Source organism: Nicotiana sylvestris, chromosome 10, assembly GCF_000393655.2.
Source record: "Nicotiana sylvestris chromosome 10, ASM39365v2, whole genome shotgun sequence".
Classification (NCBI taxonomy): Eukaryota; Viridiplantae; Streptophyta; class Magnoliopsida; order Solanales; family Solanaceae; genus Nicotiana; species Nicotiana sylvestris.
Window position 1 is genome coordinate 158,853,001 of NC_091066.1, and position 10,381 is coordinate 158,863,381.

Consider the following 10,381-nt stretch of genomic DNA (forward strand, 5'->3'; position numbering starts at 1 on the left):
TTGTCTTAGGACTCTCAGTGGCGCATACGGCTGGATGCTTCTCAATCCCAATAGTAGCAGATAACTATTTGAGGTTGACATGTGTATCACTTCCCTCATCGGGAGCCATCCCAAAGTCCATTCAATTTGATTTGCCGTTAAAGCCCTTAGATGAGATACCCATGCTTCTATCCCTTCTGGAACCTGATAATTTTTTATTCTTTCCTCATAACCCTCGATGCAATTATCGTTGCTTGGCCCATACTGTATGATCTTGGGCTGTTGTTGGAGATGTTCATTTACCCACATTTGCAACAAAATTTTGCATCCTTCGAAGACTTTCGCTCCTGCTTTACATAAAGTCAAAGCCCGATAAATGTCTGAGAGAATGATGGGGACAAAGGTGTGGTTTTCTTTGGTGGTGAGGATTTGCACAACTTTTGCGGTGCGAATATCGATTGTTCGCTCTTTGTTTGGGAAGACCATGATTCCTAGAAAAGCCACCATGAAGGCGAAGCGACGGTGAACTTGCCAAGTGTCTTTGTCTTGCTTGTTAGTAAGGCCTTTCTCATGAATTTCGAACCCATCTGACTTTCCGAACCTTGAATACAAAAAGTTGAAAGAAGAACATCCATTGATGACATTGCTTTTCCTGATTTGATTGCTGATGTTCAGAAGACCGAAGAATCGATGTACCGAGGGAGACTTTGTGAATATAAGGCTTTGATTCCTTAAACTTCCGTTAAAACCAGCATATCCAGCTATCTCCTCTAATGTAGGAGTGAGCTCGAAGTCAGAGAAACGAAAGACATTGTGAACAGGGTCCCAAAAAGTTACTAATGCCGCAATCAGATCATCATGGGGTTTAACTTTCATAATATCCGTGAGATTTCCCAAATGCTTGACGACCCATTTTTGACCATCTGCGCCTAATTCACACCACCACATTTGAAGCTGAAATAGAAACTCTTTTGTATTCGTGGATGAGGGGTTTTGTGTGGTGCTCATTTTGTATCTGAAATTTGATTTAATAAAGTCAAGACTCATTTTGAAAATATACACTAAAAAATAATTTTCAGTTAAAACTATTTTCAAGATTTAAAACTATTTTGAGAATTTTTTAAACTATTTTCAAGATTAAATACCTTCAAGATTGAATACCTTTATTTCAAGATTTAAAACTATTTTTTGGAATTTTTTTTTTTAAAACAACCCATTTTATTCCTCGGTTCTCACCATAATTTCATTTAAGCTGGTCAACAAGCATGTTCGAGGCAAATGAATGCACAGGTAGCAAGTAGGATGCATCAGGATGGTCTTTTTATTTCGGGTTCACCTGTCCTAGACAGACCCAACCCCTGTGTTGAGTCTCCAAGGTCAGATGTACATGATGCAAATAGACGTTCCTACTAGGGATCCGGTACATGGCTGAGTTATTCTAGGTAAAAACCTGAGGCGTATTGTTCTAAACCTGGCTTACCCAAACAGACAGTTCGAGCCGAAGCGGGGCAACGTACCGGGAGCACGAAAGTCTACCCGGCCTAGTTACTTGTCCCAACTTCGTCTTATTTGGTATGACTTTTAACAGAAAGGTGGGTCACGCGCACGTGTACACCATAAATTTAGAAGACTCAGAAAGAAGAAGGGTTTCGCAGCAATTTTATATACACAATTCAGATAATATTAAAGCGGTAAAAGCATCATTTAGCACATTAAGCATATATCATGTAAAAATCAGATAATAAATAAAGCCAACTATAACAGTTATTTTAAGCTCGAACTCTTGAACCCTGAACCAGAGATTTTGGGTTCATTCATGATCCCCAGCAGAGTCGCCAGAGCTGTCACACCTCCTTTTTACGCACCCGCGAGGGTGCAAGGGAGTTTTTTCCAATTAAAGGACAATCGGAACGAGATTTGTTTAATTATTTCAGAGTCGCCACTTGGGAGGTTTTAGGGTGTCCCAAGTCACCAATTTTAATCCCGAATCGAGGAAAAGAATGACTCTATATTACAGTCTGCGTACCAGAAATCCGGATAAGGAATTCTGTTAACTCGGGAGAAGGTGTTAGGCATTCCCGAGTTCCGTGGTTCTAGCACGGTCGCTCAACTGTTATATTCGGCTTGATTATCTGATTTTATACAAATGTGAACTTATGTGCCAATTTTATCTTTTAACCGCTTTTATCATTCACTGTTATTTTTATAGGACTTGCAACGTCGTGAAAACATATCTCGAACCACGTTACATCAATGCACCCGTGGTTATTGACATATCTCGACTCGGTTGAGATTTGGATTTGGGTCACATAAATGTGCACCCGAATTAAGGAGAATAAATTATTAAGACGCGCCTAAAACGACTAACGTATTGTTATTATGGGGAAGACCGTAAAATTTGCTAAACGGCCTGTCCCGAATTCTAAGTATTTTAATATATATGCATTTAGAGGGCTTCGCAGCTTCTACATTTTTGTTTGTCGAGGCTCGTCTCATTTTACTATTAAAAGGAATTTACAACGTCATGGAAATACATCTCAGGCCACGCCACAATCAATGTGCCCGTGACTGGAGACATATTTCGACTCCGTTGATATTTATATTTGGGTCACATAAATGTGCACCCGAGTTTAGGGAGATGACATTATTAAAGGCGCGCCTAAAGCAACTAGCGTATTATTATTATTTTTTTGGGTAGGGCTGTGAAATTTGCTTAAACGGCCCTAAACGGCCCGTCCCGGAATCTATTTATTTAATACATATATTTTTGTGAGGGCCCCGAAATTTGTCCCTTTATTTGGCGAGGCTCGTCTCATTTTATTTTTTTAAAAGGGTATCCTATAGCAACTACGTTTCTTGTCGCGTTTGTCTCTACTAATTGAAAACAGAGATGGTCCTAGTTAATTACATGCTTGCAGGTTATTTACAGCAGGATTCAAAATGCTTTTATAGAATAAGAAAACGTGACTACGCACACGGACAACTGATTGAACATTGCGGGCCCAAATCCAGCTCATGCGGGATGGGCCAGACCTGGGCCACTGTTTGTTCGATGCGGGCCTGCTTGGTCTGTTTTGACCTGGGCTCGACCTTCATTAGGTTGAGATTGCAAGCTTTGTGTTCTTTGTTCTAAAGTATGGCTTACCAGTTATATGAGATAATTTATCAGAAGGGAAAGAACTTAGCTAGTAGTGGATAGTTTTCATGCTTGGCCTACATTAAAGAATATACTACACAATTAAGCTAAGTCTAGGATACAACCTATTGCATTGGGAATATATTCACCTAACAGCATACATATATAAACTAACATTCAACTAATCTACATTGATATATACTAGGCATGCAAGCTATCTTCAGTGTCCAAACAAAACTGCAAACTATTGTACATTACATGAGGTTTAACATAACAGTCTACGTATGAAAAAAAATCTTCAGATCTTCTCTTTTGTATTCATGCTCAACTTTCAAGTTACATTGATAGTTTATTAGTCGTGTACCTGGATAGAGAACAAAAGAAGGAGGAAAATGATCAGCTGAGTGGTACGCAGCAAGCACAGCAGCAGCAGATAAATAGCACAACACAGCAACAACCAAACAGCCACAATGATGAAACTCAACAATGTGATCGAGCAATGAACAAGCAATCCCAGAAAACAGAGTAGATAGACAGCAAGAAGCCTAGGATATCGAATGTAACAGCAACAGAAATCCAATGACCACAAAAAGCTTGGCAAACAACCAACAGCAAACAACAAAGACAGCCTGACCACCTTGAACTCTTACACAGTTTCTTTTAGACAATACTCATTCACAGTGTTCTGAAATTTATTTCTGTTTTTTTTCTTTTTCAGTTTTCTTACTCACAGAATCTCTGAAGACTAAAAATGTCCAGCCCTTAAGAAAACCCTTTCCCCAGGCTCCAAAAATCTCTCAAAAAATCCCCCCCTTCTAAATGGAAGGTCTGCCTCTTTTATAGCCTGAATTCAGCACTTTACAGTCTGTGTGACAACTCAAAATTCCCCCTCCCTGTTGTTTTTCCACTCAGTTATTTTAAATAACCAGACCTCCCATGAGATCCCTGACAGCCCCTCTCTATTTTGTTGTTAAAGTGTCCTAATCTCTTATTTATTTAGCCAAAGCATGGGCAGCAGGAATATAATCTGACAGCACATGCTGTCTAATTATTTTAATTCCTTAAAGCTAACCATACACATGCTGCCCACAGTCTAAGCCAAGAGAACATGTTATCCATAAAAAAAACACTGCCTGGACTGCAACTATAACACACCCTCAAATGTTTTTGATTCAATTCGAACAAATCTCAGGCAACACACTCAGTTCCTAATTGAATTCAACAAAATCTCAGCAGGCAAACCAATGACAAAGATCAGATTCCAAACTGAACTAATTTACGATGTATATCGACTCGACTATACTAATTTTGATACATACAATCAAAACCAAGGATTAGAATCGAACAGTGTTGCACCAAGGGTTCAAATTGCACTGGCAACACAGAGGTTAACTTGGGGATTGATTAATCAAACAATTTCAATTCAGTCGATTATGCAGTTTTACATACACACACATTATCGGTGAATGAGGAAACATTTGACCAAATACAGAGGGGTACAGGCAAGGTGGACAATCAACAGTTGATAAAAATTCAAAAACACAAATTACACAAAACATTTGGCCATACGAACAGACCTTTAAACCACACACGTACTGAATAAAGGAGAAGGAGAACAAACTCACCTTAAATCCCGAAAAATTAAAAAGTCTTAGCTTGGATTCGAACAGACCCTTCTCAAGGTTGAACGGACTTTAATCGAAGTGTTTCTCAAAGGTGAAACACTTCAATTAAGGTTCATTAGACCCTAATCTCTTGGTTTAAACAGGCACGGAACAAGCACGAGGTTTAAACCTAATCTCTTGGTTTAAACAGGCACGGAACAGACCCTTGGTTTAGCTTGGATTAGACCATAATCTCTTGGTTTAAACAGGCACGGAACAGACACGAGGTTTAAACCTAATCTCTTGGTTTAAACAGGCACGGAACAGGCACGAAGAAACCTAGGGTTCAAAAAATCAGATCTTGGATTCATGTTTCCCAGATTAGATTCGGACCAAACCAAACATGGTTTGGTCATGAGGGAGGTTCGGGGACTGTCTGGTGCGAAGCTAGGGTAGATCGGGGTAAGTCATAGTCCGACTCAAATCTTCAAATAAAGATTCGAGAAGCTGAGGACTGATTCGAAACAAGAGGATAGCAGATCCATGTTCAGGACAGTGAGGTGGTCCTAGGGTGTTCAGGAGGTGGTCACCGGCGTTCATGCCGCCGGGTTCTGGTGGAAGGAAAATCAGGGCGGCTGCTAGGGTTTGGGGGGTTTCAGTGTTTGGTGAAGACGATGAGTGGAGGGGGGTTCGAATAGGGGGCGTGGGGTACGATAGAAAGCTTATATACGATCTAGGGGTTTAGATCCTGGCCGTTGGATCAAATGAGATCTATGGCCAGGATCTATTCACTTAGGGAAGACGGTGTCGTTTTGGGTTTGATAGTGGGTGAGACCGGGTAAGGCTAGATCGGGTCAAAATTTGACGGGTTTAGGGGGAAGGCCTAGGTCCGTTGGATCAAGGGGTTGGACAGCTCAGATCAATTGCCTAAGACGACGTCGTTCGGGGTTGAATGAGTGGCCTGATCGGGACCGCTCATTCGAATCAAATCAACGGCTCCAATAAGGACGCTGATACGACGTCGTTTGAATTAGTGTTTGGGCAGGCCGGACTTGGACTGGACTTGTGTGCCGGTTTTGGGCCTATTTTTGTTTTATTTCTTGAGCCCAAACCGATTTTCATCACTTCTTTTTCTTTTGTTTTTCCTAATTTTAAAACAAAAAATGAAATAAAATGAAAAATTAAATTAAAATAAACAACAATGTAGCACTTTAACATAATTATCACACACATATAAAAATATTTAAGTAAGTTAAATCACAACCTAGAACGAACAATGCATATATATATTTTTTGAATTTTCTTTCAACGACCGAATTACGGTTTGATTACTATGACAGACATACTTTGTATTTTGATTGATAAGATCAAAAATGCAAAAATGGGACGAACCACAAATGACTAGCAGTACATGTCATCAAAAACTGAAAATTTGTACAGCGAGGTCACTGGTCACTATTTTTGTTTTCTTTTGGAGTGATTGTCCGTGAAGCAAAAATCACGTGCTTACAGACCTCAGAGGTACTCAGATGTTACAGGTTGTATATTCTCTATCCCTGCTTACATTACTGTTCGTATTTATGGTTCCCTGCCTTACATACTCAGTACTTTATTCGTACTGACATCCTTTTATTTGTGGACGCTGCATATCGTGCTGCAGGCCTTGATAGATAGGCAGATGCAGCTCCCCCACCACAGTAGGTTGTCCAGTTCAGCAGTGATTGGCGAGATCCCTTCTCCGGACATGCAGTGGTCTTGGTATGCATTTTTGTTATAGACATTATGGGTATGTCGGGGCCCTATTCCGGCTATGTTGCAGTTGTTATGTTCACTTAGAGGCTCATAGACAAGTGTCGACTCATGTATAGTTTGGTATGCTTTGTCAGCTGGTTTTTTCACGCTGCTGAACAAGTTAGTCAAGAAATACCTGGTTCTTGGTTTGCTAAAATCAAGCTTAAAGGATCACAGGGTGTGTGATGCATGTGTAAAAGGAATGCAAGTCAGATCCTCTTTCAAGCCCGAAAAGGAAGTTAGTATCTCAAGACCACTTGATCTCCTCCATATTGATCTATGTGGACCTATGAGGATGCCATGTAGAGGAAGAAAGAGGTACATATTCTCATCAGTATGGATGATTACTCCAGATTTACATGGACCTTGTTCCTCAGAACTGAAGATGAGACGCCAGCCGACATAGAGGAACTTGGTCCCTCAATCACAATATCTAAAGTAGAAAATAGAGTTGTGGATATTGTACATGGAACTCCAGCTGCTGAGAAACTCAAAACATATCAAAGACAAGAAACTCACTTACTTTCTCAGCCTTTCTCTCCCAAATAAAGCCTATGAATATCAAGGAAGCATTGGAAGATGCTGACTGGATTACAGCTATGCAAAAAGAGCTTCGTCAACTTGAGAGGAACAGGATGTGGAACCTAGTTCCATGACCTACTGACAGAACTGTTATGAAAGCCAGGCTCCCCATGCTTAGTGTGAAAGAAATCAGGAAGGAACTTACTCATTGTACAGATTTATGTTGATGAAATCATCTTTGAAGCAACAGTTGACTCCCAATGTAAAGAATGTGCATAACTTATGGGAAGTGAGTTAGAAATGAGTACGATGGGGGAACTGAATTTCTTCTTAGATATACAAGTGAAGCAAGAAGCTGCTGACGAGATTTGATATGGAGACATCAAAATCATTGACACTCCCATCGCCACAACTACTTGTCCAGACTGGATGAACCTAGTTCCCCTATATATCAGACCATGTATAGAGGTATCATAGGGTCACTTCTGTAGTACAGTCTTTCATGGTAGCGTGGTAGCTCGTACCTTATATGTTGTTTCTTGATTGTCTGGTCATCCCATATTATGTATGTTCATGCCATAATATTTTATTCTTGGTTGTCCATGATCCATGTATACCATTTATATTGATCTCGTCAACCCTAAAAGATAATAAAGAAGGTTAGATAAAATGTACATTGGTGCTCGGCAAGTATGGTCGGGTGCTAGTCATGGCCTTCCAGTTTGGGTCGTGACAAACATGGTATCAGAGCAAGTGTGTCCTAGGGGTTGTCTATGAGTCGTGTCTAGTAGAGTCTTGATTATGGATGTGTAGCGCACCACATTTATACTCAGGAGGCTACATGATATATAGGGTTGTTACCTTCTTCATGAATCTAGATCGTGCGTAGAGTTGATTGGTAAGTGTTCGTCTCTAATATTCACCTTGTTTTATTTCATTTATGCCTTCGACTAGGAAGCAAATGATTAGTAGACAGCTTTATACAGCAGGGGGAGAAGGTACCAGTCAGGTTCCCCAAACCAGAGCAGGACAAAGTGAGTCTTAGAGTGAGATGCCCTCTCATACCTCATCTACTTTGTCTCCTCCAGAGGATATTAGGAGGCACCCAGCACCTCCAGTTCCTCCGTCTGGAACTACAGACCAGGATATACGGAGTGCTTTGCAGTTGTTGACTAGCTTGGTAGTTGCTCAGGCTCAGAGGCAGAATACAGGTGTTGTTCATAAACCAATTAGTATGAGAGTTCATGATTTTATTAATTTAGACACTCCAGTGTTTACCGGATAAGACCCTAAGGAGGACCCGCAGACTTTTATTGACCAGGTTCATCGTACACTATGGGTTATGCATGTTAGCGATACGGAGGCAGTAGAGTTGGCTTCTTATCGGTTACGGGATTTAGCGGTTTTCTGGTATGATAGTTGGGAGAGATCCAGGGGTCCGAATGCTCCTCCAGCTATGTGGAAGGAATTGTTTTAGGCCTTTCTTCATCACTACTTACCAGTTGAGATACGACGAGCTAGAGCTGATAAGTTCTTGAACCTTCGACAAGGTAATATGAGTGTGCGAGAGTATAGTATGTAGTTTGATTTTTTGGCAAGGTATGCTCCCCATACGGTGACCGAGATGAGTGATAGGGTGCATCTGTTCGTGAATGGGTTGGGACCATATCTGATAAATGAGTGTACGACAGCCTCTTTGGTGGAGGGCATGGATATTTCCCGTATTCAGGCTTATGCCCAGACCCTGGAGGATCGTATGCGCCAGCAGAGGGCTGATAGGGAGCAGGATAAGGGCCAGCATAAGAGGGCAAGATTTGAAGGGTATTCTGATGACTTTAGAGGTAGCGTCAGGCCCCGGTCTTCGAGGAGTTCGGTGCCACCTGTAGCTAGTGCTCCTCCACAGTTTTAGAGGCCTCGATATGACCGATTTACCTATTCTGGTCCAGGTCAGAGTTTGTGTGCATCAGGCTCGCAACATCACAGGGATACTAGTTAGACGAGACCCCCAACACCACGTTGTGATCAGTGCAGCAAGGCCCACTTTGGACTGTGTTGTCGAGGTTCTAATGCATGTTATTCTTGCGGACAGTCTGGCCATATGATACAGGATTGTCCTAATAGAGGAGGTGATGGTATGGCCCAGCCGACTGGATCTGTGTCAGGTTCTTCCTCATCAGTTTGACCTCCAGCACGAGGTTTTCAGCAGTCGACAGGTCGTGGTAGAGGTAGAGGTGTAGTGTCAATTTCGAGTGGTGCTCAAAATCGAACATATGCTCTAGTAGGTCGACAAGATCTCGAGTCATCTCCAGATGTTGTTATAGGTATATTATCTGTGTTTTCTTATAATATATACGCGCTGATTGATCCGGGATCTACATTATCATATGTTACACCCTTTGTGGCTAATAAGTTTGGCATTGAACCTGAATTGATAAGTAAACCCCTTGCGGTATCTACTCCGATAGGAGATTCTGTGATTGCTAGAAGGGTATATAGAGGTTGCACTGTGATGATTTGTAGTCGTCAAACCTCGGCAAATTTATTTGAGTTAGAAATGGTTGATTTTGATGTGATAATGGGAATGGACTGGTTGGCCTCATGCTATGCAAATGTTGACTGTCGTACGAAGATGGTTAGGTTCCAATTTCCGGGTGAACCCATCATTGAATGGAAAGGGAACATTGCTACACCGAAAGGTAGGTTTATTTCCTATCTTAAGGCAAGGAAAATGATCTCAAAAGGTTACATTTATCATCTCGTTCGCGTTAGGGATGCGGAGGCGAAACCGCCTACTTTACAATCAATCCCTGTGGTCAACGAATTCCCAGATGTTTTCCCAGATGAACTCCCAGGCCTTCCTCCTGAAAGGGAGATTGAGTTTAGCATTGATGTGTTGCCTGACACTCAACCGATCTCTATTCCTCCATACAGAATGGCCCCGGCAGAGTTGCGAGAGTTGAAGGTGCAGTTGAAGGACTTGCTGGATAAGGGCTTTATTAGGCCTAGCACTTCACCTTGGGGTGCACCAGTCCTATTCGTGCGGAAGAAAGACGGGTCGTTACGGATGTGTATCGACTATCGACAGTTGAATAAGTCTACTATAAAGAACAAGTATCCACTTCCAAGAATTGATGACCTATTTGACCAACTCCAGGGTGCCAAGTATTTCTCCAAGATTGATTTACGTTCAGGGTATCATCAGGTGAGGGTTAAGGAGAAGGATATTCCAAAGACGGCCTTCCGGACAAGATACAGGCACTTTGAGTTCTTGGTGATGTCGTTCGGGCTAACAAATGACCCAGCAGCTTTTATGGATCTCATGAATACTGTATTTAGGCCATATCTTGAT